General features: G+C 40.7%; 1 protein-coding gene and 1 pseudogene across 3 annotated transcripts in view; one reads left to right on the top strand and one right to left on the bottom strand.

Annotated features, from left to right (window-relative positions):
• The window catches only part of LOC114290858 (uncharacterized), an 87,617-nt gene that overhangs the window by 39,582 nt on the left and 32,043 nt on the right, over positions 1-15,992 (bottom strand). The gene's annotated exons all lie outside the window — the stretch shown is intronic.
• LOC114276215 (heat shock cognate 70 kDa protein 1 pseudogene) lies at positions 3,076-4,763 on the top strand (annotated as a pseudogene). The gene has a single exon (XR_014342642.1). The product of XR_014342642.1 is annotated as a heat shock cognate 70 kDa protein 1 pseudogene (transcript).

Genomic DNA, 15,992 nt, shown 5'->3' on the forward strand with positions numbered 1-15,992 from the left:
ACGAACAGAGAGCACCGAACAAAGGGAGAGAGAGAGTCGAACGCAGAGATTGGAAGAACATACCTCGATCTAGGGCTTCAGTAGGTTCTTCACCCTTTCTCTTTCTTTCTTTGTCTTCAATGGATTAGGGTTTCTCTCTCTGTCTCCAATACGTCCATAACGAGTGTTTGAAGAGTGTCTAGCTGCAAAAATTCAAAAAAAAAAAAAAGGGACATGTTAGGTAGAATGTCTGACACGTGTGCACCGAGTGTCTGTGTTCGACACGTGTCAGACACCCATACCATACGTTGCCTCCGGAGAGGTGTCCGTGCTTTATAGTCTGTAAGTATTTAAGTACTTTGTTGTAACTTCTTATTATTAATATAAGTGTGGTTGTATTATCTTCATGCCTGTTCTTAATAGATTTGCATAGATTACGTTATTATCAAATCAAAAACTATAAAAAGAATTAGAAGCACGATTTGAGAAATTTTATCCTAGATTATCTGGTCTCAATTCTACGCCTCATGAGCATTGGGACGAACATCAACGTATTCAATACCAAAAATATAGATATCAAGAAATGTTAGATATTTTGTCTTCTATTTAATCGGTTTTCAATCACTAAGATTAGACACTGGGACAACCTTTGATATCAAAGCCATATTCTGTTAGGAAGATTTAAGTATTCTCAAAATTGTTTTCAGTTAACATGTGAGACACCCAAGTTGTAGAAATCTATAAGCTATTTTGGCACCCAAATCTTGAGTTGTGTACACATATATCTTGGCTTAGAGACCCTACTTCAACAATTTTACACATCAGAATTTTCCAAAATTTTTATTCAATGTTCCTACATGAGTACAGTATACTTGATAAAAATTTTGGATCAAAATCCTCTGAAATTAATTTTATAAAATCCTTGAAACCATACTCGAAGTGACTGCCGAGCATAATTATGCGTTTCGAACCTCCATTTTGTATTTTCAATCAATAGTTTCACATCTCAAGAAATTTTGAAAATTTTATATGGTGTTCTCTACAAGTCTAGTACATTGAGTAAAATTTTCAAAGTAAAATGTTTAGGAATTAATTTTGTAAAATTGGCAGATTAATCTTTATTCTGATGACTGTTAGATCAGATTTTGTATTTCGATTATGTATTGAGCTTTGGGTATTAAGCCTATGACTTGAGGTAAATTTTGTTGGCCCATATTTAGCCGAAGGGTAAGTGCTAGTGGACCCATGGCCCAAACCTATTAGATGGAATCTTTCCTAGTCAAAGACATTCCAAAAATTGAAATAAAATTTGTTTCTCCCATGTGTACTTGCCGACCACGCTTCTCTTCCTTTGTCCCATCATTTTTTTGTTTTACATTATATACTGTGTGATGTGATGGGTGTCTATGCCTTGATCCCTATTGTCTTCTTTTTTTGATAACTCGGTATCCAAACCATTGGGACGACTGATCTGGGGGACCAATCCCATCGTCCAATTGCAGGGGTTGTAGAAATTTAATGTATAAAGAGAAATGATTGTATTATTGATTGATATGTTATGTTTACAATGAGTCCTATATATAGAAGATTAGAGGAGGTAGGTATGTAGTAGGTGGAGTAGTAGGTGAAGTGGGTGGAGTAGGTGTAGTGGTAGGTTTTGGTAGGTTTTAACAGCCCCCCGCAAACTCAAAGGGGATAGGAACTAACCAACTTGAGTTTGGAGAGAGTAACAAAACAAGAAAATACATAAAAATAAAAGAGGATAGGAGACACTGTATGGTCGTGTCAGACCATTGGTGAAGACACTGTATGGTGGTGTCATAACGTTATAGAGGACACTGTATGGTGGTGTCATAACGTTGTAGAGGACACTGTATGGTTGTGGCAGACCGTTGTAGCAGATAAAGTCTGGACAGGTGACGAGGTCACACCGGACCGATGGAGAAGCTAACCGGAATCAAATGTCGGGACAGTTTACAGAGTCTTGTCGAACCCATGAAGGAGCTAACCGGAATCAATGTCGGGACAGTTTACAGAGTCTTGTCGGACCCATGAAGGAGCTAACCGGAATCAATGTCGGGACAGTTTACAGAGTCTTGTCGGACCCCTAAAAAGTCGCACCCTCAAAAGGTGTGCCCAATCTTTCAAAAGGCGTGCCATCAAAAGGCGTGCCCAATCCATAAAAAGGCGTGCCATCAAAAGGCGTGCCCAATCCATAAAAAGGCGCGCCGGACATGATGACGAGGCGCGTGACTACCTTGACTTGCGCGCCCGTTTTGTCGTCTGGCGTCAAGTGGCGCGCGATGCGCGTGTCTGCCTCGGCTATTTAACCGCGACGGAGGCTGAGGCTGAGGCAGAACAAACTAGTTGAAACTTCCTCGTTCTCTGAGAGCTGTTCTCTAAGAGCTGTAAACCCTGAAACAATCTGTAACATCTGAAACACTCTGTAACAATCGGTTGCCCAGAAAATGGCCTCTTCGTCCCGTAGTCTGCTCACTCTCTTTCCCGACCTCAACGAGTCAACAAGAGAGATAACTGGTGCGGTGGCCCGTGAACCACAACCAAACACCTCTGGTTTTGCTCCCTTGAACTTTCTGATGCGGTCTGTGGAGCAAAAAATGGCGGTGCAAACTGATATTGAGGCCAATCAGTATACTTTGAAGTCATGTGTGGAGACCATGACTGCGGTCACAAACTTGTCGCACCGGCTGCAGAGTAGGACAAATGAGGTACAGCAGTTAAACGTCCAACTGGCTCTGCTCCAGCGCATGTATAAGGATGCGCGAGCAGAGATAAGTGTGCTAAAGGCGGAAAATAAGGAGCTGAAGCGGAAGGCCACCGTGATGTTCCGATTTGGAGGTCCGCCATATGCTGCAGTGGAGGAGTATGGGGGAGTGAACGTGCTCGGCGGCGTGGAAAACACGGAGGCAGCACCGTCAAGGGCCGCTCAAGACGGAGGCAAGAAGAAGAGACCGGCGGCAGAGTAGAGAAGAAAAAAAGCCTGCTTGTGGATGTGGTGGTTTTGGTTTGTTTGTTTGTTTTTTTTTTTTTTTGTTTTTTTTTTTGTTTTTTTTTTTTTGTTTTTTTTTGTGTAAAATTGTGATCGGGGTTGATCCCTGAAATGAATAAAGCAAGTGTGTTTGGCAAACTCGAATGGTAGGTGTGGAAATGCAGAAAAATCAACTGGAAGGAATTTTTTTTTTTTTTTTTTTTTGTGAAAAATAATAATAATAATAATAATAATAATAATAATAATATGGGTATCATGGAGTGGGCGGTGGTATAAAAATATTGTGTAGAAAAAAAGGGAGATGGTGAAAAAAGAGGCCACTCATGTTATTAAAATAAATTAAGGAATTAAAAAAAGGGTATTGATTGGCGAAATAAATATATATATATGAAAAAGGAAAAGGATGAGAGCATTGACGGAGGGACAGGCCCATGTGGCTGGCATGAAGTTGGGTCCATTGTGTTTTCATCATAAGAAGTGAGTGGGTGATAACATAAAAGAAAAGAAAATAAAATAAAAAGAAAGTTGGGGTTTGTCACAAACAGTATACTTCTTGGCTCCACTCTGGTCTACATTCCCACATGAATATCCTCTGTTTACTCCAACACAGCATGGCTTCAATGAATTCTCAAACTCTGAAATCCCTGTGTGATTTTGGTGTAAATTCAAAGCAGACAAAAAAAGCTGTGTGTAGATCGATGATTTCTGTCCCTTCGCACAAGTCAATGGAGCAAGTAGATCTCGATGAAGCCGAACCAAACCTTGATGTTGAGAGCCAAACAAGACCTTGATATAGCCGAAGGTGTAGATCTCAACGAAGTCGGCGTAGATTTCGTGTGCTCTGATCTTGCGATCCAAGCCAAGACGAACTCGATCTGACCAGATCTGGAAGGACGGTGGGTGATGGGGGGAAGAAGTCGCGATGGTTTTCATTGTCAAAGAAGAATGCGTCATAAGAAAAATGGAGAAGCTTGCATCAACTTCTGGCAGTTTCTACCATGGTTATGACACTTGCTGTAATGGAGTGGCTTGGACACCCATAACCCTTTATTGAGCCACCAACAACACCTAGGGCAGCAAACTTTGGAAGAACATCAAATGGAAATTCTGCCTTCTCCCAGTACTTCGCCATTATTGGTGCTATTTCTTTTTCCATATACTCTCTTACTTTCATCATGATGGACTGTTCTTCAGGAGTCAATAGGTCATGAAACTGAAAATAGTCCGAAGTGCAAGGAGGAAAGATGATACAAGAGGCCGAAAAGTACAAGGCTGAGGATAAGGACCACAAGAAGAAAGTTGAGGCCAAGAATGCATTGGAAAACTATGCCTACAACATGAGGAACACCATTAAGGATGAGAAGATCAGTTCCAAGCTTGGCCCAGATGACCAGAAGAAGATTGAAGCTACCATTGAGCAGGCAATTCAGTGGTTGGATGCGAACCAGCTTGCTGAGTCGGACGAGTTTGAGGACAAGATGAAGGAGCTGGAAGGCATCTGCAACCCCATCATTGCCAAGATGTACCAGGGTGCCGGTGGTGCTGCTATGGATGATGATGATGCTCCTCCTGCTGGTGGTAGTGGTGCTGGTCCCAAAATTGAGGAAGTTGACTAAGCTCTTCAGTTTGCGTGATGGCAGGTATGTGTAGAAAATAAGCGGAAGAGGTTGAAGTCCGGCGGGCGGCTAAGGTGAGGTTGCCGCCCGCCGGGGAAGCGAAAATACTAGGTTCTAAACCTGCTCTGATACCATGTAGAAATTTAATGCATAAAGAGAAATGAATGAGTCCTATATATAGAAGATTAGAGGAGGTAGGTATGTAGTAGGTGGAGTAGGTGTAGTGGTAGGTTTTGGTAGGTTTTAACAGGGGTCCTAGGAAATTTTTTGCACGTAGGAGGTTTTGAACCTAAGGCCTTGAAGGGAGCACACCCCCAAGTCCCAAGCCCCGTATGGACTGCCCTTTCTTTCCCTAGCCACTGCCATGCAACACTTCTCCCCCTCCCGTCTTGATTTTTTTCATCTTCCTCCATAGAAGAGCAACTTTGAGCGCCTATACACATTAACCCATCAACCCCTTTTTTAGCTATTTTGAGAGTTTTGGGGGTGATTTATTGGCTTGAAACTCATTCAGAAATTGCGGACAGCTTGTTGGTGATAAACTTTCCATCCCCTCAAGTGACGCATTGCGTCTGCCTCCGGGTGTTTCAAAAAGTAAGCAAGGGGCGCCGCATTGACGCCTGGGTGCGGTGAAAAATGGGCAAAGGTTCCCGCATTTTTCTGGACGAGGGCGGGTAAAGAAGCTAGTCCAAGACAATGGAATATAGCTTGCATACAAGAAATTAAGTGGACGGGTGAGAAAGCTAGGAAAATTGAGGATACTAGTTTAAAACTGTATTATAGTGGTAAGGATAGACGTAGGAATGGGGTAAGAATCTTAATTGCCAAGGGTTTTGTGGAGAATGTAGTGGCAGTTATTAGGAAAGGGGATAGGATTATGGTAGTTATACTAGTTATTGAAAGGAATATAGTGAACGTTATTAGTGCATACGCCCCTCAAGTAGGATTAGATGATCGGACTAAGAGGGATTTTTGGGAGCAAATGGATGAGATCAGACTAAACTAGTTATCTTACAGGATTAGATAAACTAGTTATTGAAGGGAATATAGTGAACGTTATTAGTGCATACGCCCCTCAAGTAGGATTAGATGATCAGACTAAGAGGGATTTTTGGGAGCAAATGGATGAAATCTTACAGGAGATACCTAAAGGCGAGAACCTAGTTATAGGTGGAGATTTAATGGCCATGTAGGCATACTAGGCTATGAAAGGGTGCCTGGTGGATACGGTTTTAGTGACAGAAATGAGGCTGGAGAGAGTATTTTAAATTTTACGTTGGCTTCTAACCTGGTGATGGCCAATACTATGCATAAGAAGAGGGAGGAGTATTTGATAACCTTTAAGAGTGGGTCAGTTAAGAGCCAAATAGATTACTTCTTAGTGAGAAAAGTAGACTGCCTAAAATGCAATGATTGTAAAGTGATTCCTGAAAAGAGCCTGACCTCTCAACATAGGATTTTGGTACTAGATTTATGTTTTAGAGGGCAATACCAAGCTAGGAAGGATGGTGGGCGTCATAGGACAAGATGGTGGGACCTAAAAGAGGATATATTAGAAATATTTAAGAATAGAATGGATAAGGAAGGTACTTGGGACTTGGAAGATGATGCTAACACTATGTGGAACTCGATGGCCAATTGTATGAGGAGAGTCTCAAAGGAAGTGCTTGGAGAGTCAAAAGGAACAGGACCCAGTTCTAGGGAAACTTGGTGGTGGAGAGAAGAGGTTCAAGCGGTAGTTAAGGCAAAAAAAGAGTGCTTTAAAAAGTGGCAAAAGGATAGAACTGAGAAAAACCTTAAGAGCTATAGATTGGCTAATAAGGAGGTCAAGAAAGTAGTGAGAGAGGCTAAGTGGAAAGCTTATGATGACCTATACACTAGACTAGATAGTAAGGAGGGAGAGAAGAGGGTATACAAACTTGCTAAGATACGGAAGAGGAAAACAAGAGATTTTAATCAAATTAAGTGCATTAAGAGTGAGGATTCTAAGGTATTGGTGTGGGATGAAGAGATTAAGGAAAGATGGAAGAACTATTTTGAGAAACTATTAAATGAGGAACATGGAGGTACGGCAATAGGGGAAGAAATAGCCAGTAATACGATAAACCAAGACTATAGGTTCTATCGCAGGATTAGGAACTTTGAAATGGAGATTGCACTTAAGAAGATGAAATCAAATAAGGCTTTAGGACCAGACGATATCCCTGTTAAAGCTTGGAAGAGTTTGGGTAAAAAGGGGGTTGCTTGGTTGACTAGGTTGTTTAGCAAAATTTTGTTAACTAGGAACATGCCAAATGAGTAGAGGAAGAGTATTTTAGTGCCAATCTATAAGACTAAAAGAGATGTCCAGAATTGCAAAAACTATAGAGGAATCAAGCTAATTTGTCATATAATGAAAGTGTGGGAGAGGGTGATAGAACGCCGATTGCGAGATGGAAAATGAGTGGGAGCACTAATTAGTGCTACCACTAAAGATGTGGCAGTAGGCCCCACCATGAATGATTTGATGTTTTGGCCTTGGTGTTGTAGTTTTTTTCTTTTTTTATTGAGTGTCATATCATTAGTGGTCTTTTTAGAGCTCCAAAATTAGTGGTCTCTATCATTGTTGTTGCGAGATATAACAGAGGTGTTAGAGAATCAATTTGGGTTTATGCCTGACAGGTCAACAATGGAAGCAATCTATCTTTTGAGGAGAGTAATAGAAAAGTATAGAGAAAAGAAAAGAGACATTCATATGGTGTTTATCGACCTTGAGAAAGCATATGATAGAGTGTCCCGGGATATAATATGGTGGGTATTAGCGAAGAAAGGGGTGACAAAAGGTTACATTGATGTGATTAGGGACATATATGAAGGGGTGGTGACCACTATTAGATCGTCTGCTGAAGAGACAAATGAATTTCTTATCACTGTAGGGTTACACCAAGGATCTACCTTAAGTCCTTATCTTTTTGCTTTACTTATGGATGAGTTGACGAAAAATATCCAGGATGATGTGCCATGGTGTACGCTTTTTGCAGACGATGTAGTGCTAGTGAATGGGACTAGAGAAGGAGTAAATACAAAGTTGGAGATTTGGAGAAAAGCTCTTGAATCTAAAGGATTTCGGATAAGCAGAACTAAGACAGAGTACATGGAGTGTAAATTTAGTAACAGTAACAATGAAAGTAGAGGAGAAGATTGAGAACCAAGAACTGCCTAAGAGTGAACATTTTCGTTATTTAGGGTTGATTATCACAACAATTGGGGAGATTGATACGGATGCGGCCCATAGGATTAAGGCGGAATGGTGTAAGTGGAGAAGTGCGTCTGGGATATTGTGTAATAAACGAATACCCACTAGACTTAAAGATAAGTTCTATAGAACGGCTATTAAACCGGCGATGTTGTATGGAACGAAGTGTTGGGCAACCAAGAAACAACATGTAGATAAGATTAGTGTGGCTGAGATGAGAATGCTAAGGTGGATGTGTGGCAAGACTAGACAAGACAAAATTAGGAATGAGTGTATTCGGGAATGGGTAGGAGTAGCACCGATAGAAGATAAGTTGAGAGAGAATCGATTGAAATGGTTTGGTCATATTCAACGGAGACCAACAGAGGCAGTAGTGAACAGATGCGATACTGTAACGGTAGATTGAAGTGTTAGGGGATCTACTTAATTTAACGGTAGATGAAATGGACGGGGTAGGCCTAGATTAACGTTAGTTAGCATTGTAAATAGAGATATGGATCTACTTAATTTGACTAACGAAATGGCCTTTGATAGGGCTGCGTGAAGAAGAAGGATTCATGTAGCCGACCCCATTTGATGGGACTTAAGGTTTGGTTTGGTTTTCCAAGATATATGTGTCCTTTTGATCATGTGGCTTTGAAAATGTAGAAAAGAAAGTTAGTTTATTGCCTTGAACTGAACTCCATGCTTCACAATGCTTACTTTGCAATAAAACCCTAAAAAATGTACTACTATAGGGTAGATTTGAGGCATTTTCATATGTGTATTGCTATATTTGATTAATATTTGTGAAATTGAAAAATGATTTTATAGAAATTGAGCAAAATGTTAATATTTGATTTGGATTTTTTTACGAATTTTTGAAGTATTTGTTGGTTACTAGTTTAATATTAATTATTTTTATTTTATGTTTTACATGATTAAAGTCTGTTACTTGGATTATTTGAACATTTTTGTTGTCTCAAGGTAAAATGATCATTTTGGTATTTTTTGTAGGTTTAGAGAAGAGAAGGAATTAGGGAATGAGTTAAACTTCATTCCCTTTTATATTAATAATACTGAGTAATTAAAGGAGTGCCATAAGGCATAATATATGGGCCAGCCCATTACACCAATAAGGGAATAAATAAGAAGAAAATACAATCACATATTTCCTATTCTAACTTGTTTCCTATTCTAACACTCCACCTCAAGCTGATGCGAAGATATCTCTTATGCCTAGCTTGTTAAGAATGCCATGAAATGGTTTGCTCCCTAGCCCCTTAGCGAGAACATCGGCTAGTTGGTCTCCAGTCTTCACAAATGGAATACATATGATGCCACTAGTGAGTTTTTCCTTGATGAAGTGCCTATCAATCTCGACATGCTTAGTTCTATCATGTTGAACTGGATTATGAGCTATGTTGATTGCGGCCTGCTTGTCACAATATAGTCGCATGGAGTTAGTTTGATGGATTCCCAAGTCTCCCAACAATAGTTTAATCTATAGTAACTCACATACATCTTGAGCCATAGCCCTGAATTCTGCCTCAAATCTAGCCACCACATTATGTTTCTTACTTTGCCATGTGACTAGGTTGCCACCCACAAATGTGCAGTATCTAGAAGTTGATCGTCTGTCGGTGACTGATCTAGCCCAATCTGCATCAGTAAATACCTCCACACTGAGATGGTCATGTTTGGAGAAATAGAGACCCTTACCAGGAGAAGACTTCAAGTAACTCAGAATTCTCATAACTGCCTCCAAGTGGGAAGTTCTAGGAGCATGCATAAACTAGATGACCATGCCCACGGCAATGGCAATGTCTGGACGTGAGTGGGATAAGTATATGAGCTTGCCCACTAGTCTCTAGTATCTCCCCCTGTCCACTGGATCTCCCTCTTGATCCTCACTCAATTTCTGGCCCGGTTCTAGAGGTGTATCACACGGTCTACCTCCAAACATTCAAATTTCCTTTAGCAAGTCAAGTACATACTTCCTCTGGCATATAAAGATGCCATCCTTGGACCGAGCTACTTCAATGCCCAAAAAATACTTCAAATAGCCTAAGTCTTTGATTTCAAATTCTTTGGCTAAGTATTCTTTCAAACGAGGAATCTCCTCAACATCATCTCTTGTCAGAACAATATCATCAACATAGATAATAAGAGTTGTGGTCTTACCATGTGAGGAGTGTTTCACAAACAAGGTGTGATCAGCTTGACTTTGCTTGAACTCATATTTCAGCATAGCTTGAGCAAACCTTTCAAACCAAGCCCTAGGAGATTGCTTTAGCCCATAAAGTGACTTTCGGAGCCTACATACTAATACCATTGGACTTAGCATCCGTAAAACCAGGAATATCCATATAGACCTCTTCTGCTAGGTCTCCATGAAGGAAGACATTCTTCACATCAAACTGGTGAAGTGGCCAATCCAAATTTGTAGCAAGAGAGAGTAAGATTCTCATGGAATTCATCTTAGCAACCGGTGCAAATGTCTCCCGGTAATCCACCCCATAAGTCTGAGTGAAGCCCTTAGCAACCAGTCTTGCTTTTGTACCGTTCTATAGAACCATCTGCTTTGTGTTTTACCGTGTACACCCACTTACACCCAACTGGATTTTTGACTCTAGGTAACTCCACTAACTCCCAAGTGCCACTCTTGCTAAGAGCTCTCATCTCTTCCATCATGGCATGTTTCCATTCAGGAATAAAGAGAGCATCCTGAAAATTGGTAGGTAGACTCACAGAAGACACTTTAGACAGAAAAGCTTTATATGAGGAAGACATATGAGAATAAAAGACATGATTACTAATAGGATGATTTGAAAAAACAGGAATAGAAGCACTAGAATCAGAATTACCTGGACTCTCAGGAGGCGGGGGTGACTCTGGACACTCATTCAGAGAAGAAGTTGGCAGTAGAGGAAAGAAAGTAGTCTCTTGCATCCAGGTGACTTGTTGTCTGTCCTTGTCCCTGATATAAACTTTGCTTACTTCCTTTTCTTCAACAACTGCTGGCTCATCATCCTCTATCTTTTCAATCACTTGCGAAAGTGAACAGGAATCTCTTCATACCAAGGTGCCCCTTGAAGGGATGACTATGAGACCGGGGGGGTCAGAAAGTAAGGCCGAGACTCAAAGAAAGTGACATCTATGGAGACAAACCATTTGCGAGTGGGAGGATGATAACAGTTATAACCCTTTTTGGTGGCAGAATAACCCAGAAAAACACACTTAAGAGACCTAGGATTCAATTTACCACGAGTGGGTGAATAGACAGCCAAAAGTCTTAGAAGGAATGGAGAACCCGGAAGGGGTAGACCCGAACAAAACTTGAAGAGGTGTCTGTTTTTTTAAGGACTTAGGTAGGAAGACGCTTAATCAAATAAGCAGCAGTGAGAACCGCTTCCCCTCCATAGGATCAAGGAACCTGCACCTCAAAGGATAGACAATGGGCGACATCAAAAAGATGGCGATTTTTGCATTCTGCAACACCATTTTGTTGAGGGGTATCAGTGCATGAAGTCTGGTGAATAATGCCATGAGTGGTGAAGTAAGTGGCAAGACCAGAGTCAATATATTCCCCCCCATTATCAGAACGTAGAATTTTGACAACCGCCCCCAAACTGAGTACAAACCATTTTATGGAAGTTTTGAAACACAGAAAATACCTCACTTTTATCTTTCATCAAATAGACCCAAGTGGCCCTGGAACAATCATCTATGAAGGTAACAAACCATTTTTGACCGGTTAAAGACACAAAACGGGATGGACCCCATACATCAAAATGAATCAAAGAAAATGGAACTAAACTTATTAATAGAAGGAGCAAAAGAGGCTCTGTGTTGTTTTCCAAGTTGACAAGACTCACATTAAAAATTTGACACATTATTTTTCCCAAAAACAGAAGGAAACAAATGCTTAAGTAATAAAAAAGAGTGATGTCCTAAGCAACGGCGCTAAATAGATGAATGAGCTAACTTGTCTGTCTGATCCAAAATGTAGAGCCCATGTTCCTCTCTACCACTGTCAATCCTCTTCCTCGTGATAAGATCCTGAAAAAGACAATGATCAGAAAAAACGTCACACTACAATTTAAGTCACGAGTAATACGACTGAAAGATAAAAGATTAACACTGAAATTGGGAACATAGAGGACAGAAGACAAAGGAAGAGAATAGGTGGCATGAATTAAACCTTTCCCTCTGAGGAGGGGTTATACTCTGAAAATAAATTAGAGGAGCCAAACATATGGTCGAAAGCACCAAAAATCAATAATCCATAGGATAGTCGTATGAGATAACAATGCACATGGGGAAGAAGTCAAGTTGCCTGAATTGGCAAAGGAAGAAGAATGTACACCTCTAGTAGAAGTGGAGGCTCGATGATCTAGCAAGTGTCAAAGAGTAATCTCAAAATCCGAGGTAGATAACCTCGAGACATCAGCAACGGAAGAGACAACTGGAGATGAAGATGGTGGCTCAATAGTGTTTGAAAGATGGGCTTGTGCATTGGCCTCGCGGCCTCTAGTACCAGACCAACCCCCTTGAGTACCAGGACGGTTGCCTCGGCCACCAGAGGGAGTTCCATGCAGCTTCCAACAAGTCTCGCGTGTGTGCGAGGTCGACGACAGCAGTCATAGTAAAGATTATCCTTCTCAGAGGAAGGACGAGAACCACGAGTCATACGGTCGCCATCGCGAGAGGGTGCAGAAACCAAGGCCGAGCGAATAGTAGCAGAAGGAAGCATCGCAGAACGGCGACTCTCCTCATTCTGCACAAAAGCAAAGGCTTTCTGGAGAGAATGAAGCACATCCATGCCAAGTACTCCGCTCTGAACCGGATCATACTCCACATTTAGGCCTTCCAAAAACTTGAAGACCCGCTTTTGCGCCACAAACTTCCGGTAACCAGCAGAATCAATGAGACAGACAGGCTTGTAATCCTGAAGGTGATCAAGTCGCTTCCACTCCTATAGACACCCCATTTTTGACCGCCCTTAAGACTTGGGCGCTACTGATTGTTTACTTGGTGATGAAAGTTGTGTAGTGCCAAAGGTTCGATTTCTTCAGTAAGGAGAGCGTCAAATCCCAATCTTATACCCCTTTTTGGACCAAAATTATTCAAAATGATTTTAGACCTTAAAACCCTCTCTTTCAAAATATTTTTGAAAAAGAGTTCCTATGATGTTCCGAGGCTCACATTACGTTAAATGTAGCGCTTTTCGGTAAACCGAGCAAGGACAAAGTAGAAATGAATGAAAGAGAGGTGAACTCTTTGAAAAAATCTTTAAAACATCTTATTTAGAGGTTTGGAGTTGAAGAAAATTGGAGGAGAGGGAAGAAACCAAGTTGGGGAAGAAGATGGGCATGAATTGTTAAGAGAGAGTCGAGCAGCCCTCACTAAATCGGGCCTATCCATTTGTACACTTGGATTTCAACTATGAGGCCACCATCGTTGGAAATTGGACTTCCAGGGCTCCATTTTACATTCAAGAATCTCCTCAAGCCGAGGCTAGATGAGGGACATATGGCTGGTTGAAGTTAAGCATCAATCCGGTTGGACCGAAACTGAGCAGTCTTCACTAAAAGAGGGATATCTCTTAGCACACTTGGAATTTTGATGTGAGGCTGCCACCATTGGAAAGAAGACTTCCAGGGCTTCCATTTAGGCACAAGAACGACCTACAAAGGTGCTGGAAATTTGTGTTAATAATAAGATAGTGGCATGTATATAATATGATAGTGGTGTTGGTGGTAGATAGTGGCATGTATAGAATATGTGATAGTGGTGTTGGTGGTAGATAGTGGCATGTATATAATATGTTAGTGGTAGATAGTGGTAATATATAATATGTAAGTGGCATATAATGGGTTATAATGATGTTTGTAATATCTCCTATATAAGGAGTGTCATTTGGTCTTGTAAGAGAAGAAGTTTTGAATATAACAGAAATATATTCCTTCTTCCTCATATTTTTCGGAGTTCTTCTTCCTCATATTTTCTAAGTTGGTATCAGAGCAACAAAAAACACAGCAGCCCTAAAACCGTCATAGCCATGTCGGAAGTCACGTCCGAAACCACTTCAACCCCTGCCGCTGCCATTCCGGTGAAAACGTCCAACTCTCACTCTGTCCAAATCACCACCATCCGCCTAAATGGTGATAATTTTCTCCGCTGGTCACAATCTGTCCGGATGTATATCCGTGGGCAAGGAAAGATCGGTTACATCACTGGTGACAAGAAGGCTCCTGCTGTTAATGATCCGCTATTCGACAGTTGGGACGCTGAAAACTCCATGGTTATGACATGGTTGGTCAATTCCATGGAGGAGGATATAAGCTCTAATTACATGTGCTATACTACTGCACAAGAGTTGTGGGATAATGTTAGTCAGATGTATTCTGACCTAGGAAATCAATCTCAAGTTTTCGAATTAACTTTGAAGTTGGGAGAGATTCGTCAAGGAGATGATTCCGTCACCAAATATTTCAATTCGTTGAAAAGGTTGTGACAGGATCTTGACATCTTCAACACATACGAATGGAAATCGGTTGACGACTGCAACCACCACAAGAAAACTGTGGAAGACAGCCGTATTTACAAGTTTCTTGCCGGCCTCAACATTGAGTTCGATGAAGTGCGAGGAAGAATTATTGGCAGACCTCCTCTCCCATCCATTGGCGAAGTATTTGCCGAAGTCAGAAGGGAAGAGAGCCGAAGGAGCGTCATGCTTAAGAAAAAAGGTACTGGTGAATCAATTGAAATTTCTGCTTTAATTAGCGATGCTGCGGCCAACAAGGCTGCAAATTACCAGCGCAGGTTTGATGATAAGCCACGGGTCTGGTGTGATTTTTGCAACAAGCCTCGCCATACACGCGAAACGTGTTGGAAGGTCCATGGCAAACCTGTCAACTGGAAAAGCAGCAAACAAGGAGAGAAGAATCGTGGCTTTCCTACCGCTAATGAAGCCGATTCAGGTCCCTTCAACAAAGAGCAGATTGATCAACTCTTAAAGCTGATAAAATCCAACTCCTCATCCGGTACTCCTAGTGTTTTGTTGGCACAAACAGGTAGAAATCCTAAAGCCTTCTCTTGCCTAAACTTCTCTCCGTGGATCATAGATTCCGGTGCCTCCGACCACATGACTAGTTTTTCCCATTTATTTAGTACCTATTTCCCTTGTTCTGGTCATGACAAAATCAGAATAGCCGATGGTAGTTTTTCACCTATTGCAGGAAAATGATTTATTAAACTAACTGAGAAAATTAATCTCAATGCTGTTCTTCACGTCCCCAACTTAGCCTGTAACCTTTTGTCTGTCAGTAAACTATCTAAAGATTCTAATTGTCGTGTTACATTTTTTGAATCCCATTGTGAATTTCAGGACCAGAACTCGGGGATGATGATTGGGCGTGCTAGGATGCTTGAAGGTTTTTACTACTTTGATGAAGTACCTGTTAGTAATAAAAAAGCTCAGAGCTTTAATAGTACTAGTTCAATCTCTGTTCGAGAAAAAATAATGCTATGGCACTATAGGCTAGGACATCCTAGTTTTCTTTATCTGAAACATTTATTTCCAGAATTATTTAAAGGGATTGATTGTTCTTCTTTTCATTGTGAAAGTTGCATTTTTGCAAAATTTCATCGCTCTACTTATTTGCCAAAACCTTACCAGGCTTCCAAACCTTTTTATTTGATTCATAGTGATGTTTGGGGCCCTTCTAAAATCACTACTCTTTCGGGTAAAAGATGGTTTGTTACATTTATTGATGACCATACCCGCTTATGTTGGATTTATTTGATGAATAAAAAATCTGACGTGAAAAATTTATTCACAAATTTTTACAATATGATTGAAAACCAATTTCAAACCAAAATTGGTATTTTACATTCTGATAATGGAACAGAATATTTCAATGAGCAGTTGGGTGAGTTTTTGGAAAAAAAGGAGATTTTTCATCAATCTACATGTCGGGATACCCCTCAACAAAATGGCATTGCAGAACGAAAAAATAAACATCTACTTGAAGTAGCACGTGCTATAATGTTTTACATGCATGTTCCTAAATATTTATGGGGTGAAGCAATTTTAACAGCCTCTTATTTGATAAACAGGATGCCTACAAAAGTGTTAACATACAAAACACCTTTTGATTGTCTCAAA

This window comes from Camellia sinensis, chromosome 10 (genome assembly GCF_055761805.1).
Source record: "Camellia sinensis isolate YWXY chromosome 10, ASM5576180v1, whole genome shotgun sequence".
NCBI lineage: Eukaryota > Viridiplantae > Streptophyta > Magnoliopsida > Ericales > Theaceae > Camellia > Camellia sinensis.